Source organism: Galeopterus variegatus, unplaced genomic scaffold (assembly GCF_000696425.1).
Source record: "Galeopterus variegatus unplaced genomic scaffold, G_variegatus-3.0.2 Scaffold13919, whole genome shotgun sequence".
Taxonomy (NCBI): Eukaryota; Metazoa; Chordata; class Mammalia; order Dermoptera; family Cynocephalidae; genus Galeopterus; species Galeopterus variegatus.
The window spans coordinates 7,760-8,169 of NW_007740030.1; the positions used below are offsets into that span (position 1 = coordinate 7,760).

At 51.7% G+C, this 410-nt stretch overlaps 1 pseudogene; it reads right to left on the reverse strand.

Annotated features, from left to right (window-relative positions):
- Nucleotides 1-228: 228 nt before the first annotated feature.
- LOC103581782 overlaps nucleotides 229-410 on the reverse strand; it is a 4,326-nt pseudogene continuing 4,144 nt past the window's right edge.

Here is a 410-nt window from a genome sequence, read left to right on the forward strand (position 1 = left end):
TTATCTGAGAACAAAATAGTAAGTGGGTTGGGGAGCAAGGAGTAAAAGAGCTTGCTCCTTTCGCACTCGGGGCAGTAACTGACAGTTACCCACAGGCAGCAGCACGAGATGCCTGCACGGAGTGGAATAGAACAGCTCCATGGTCCACCTCCTTGTAACAAATGTCCACTTAATGTTGCGTCCTCAGACAGACAGCATTTCAGATACTAAACTGTGAAGAGCACATACTACACTTGATCTCAGCCGGAAGGCCAAGAAGCCATCAGGTAAGTTCTTTGTGGCAGGGGCTAGAGAGGATGGCAGGGTCTGTCCCATCACTGGGGCTGCTGGTTGGCAGCCAAACATCTCCTGGGAGGTGCAGGTCAGGTACGTGAAGCTGTCCTCGTCCTTGTAGTCCCTGTGGATCTCTG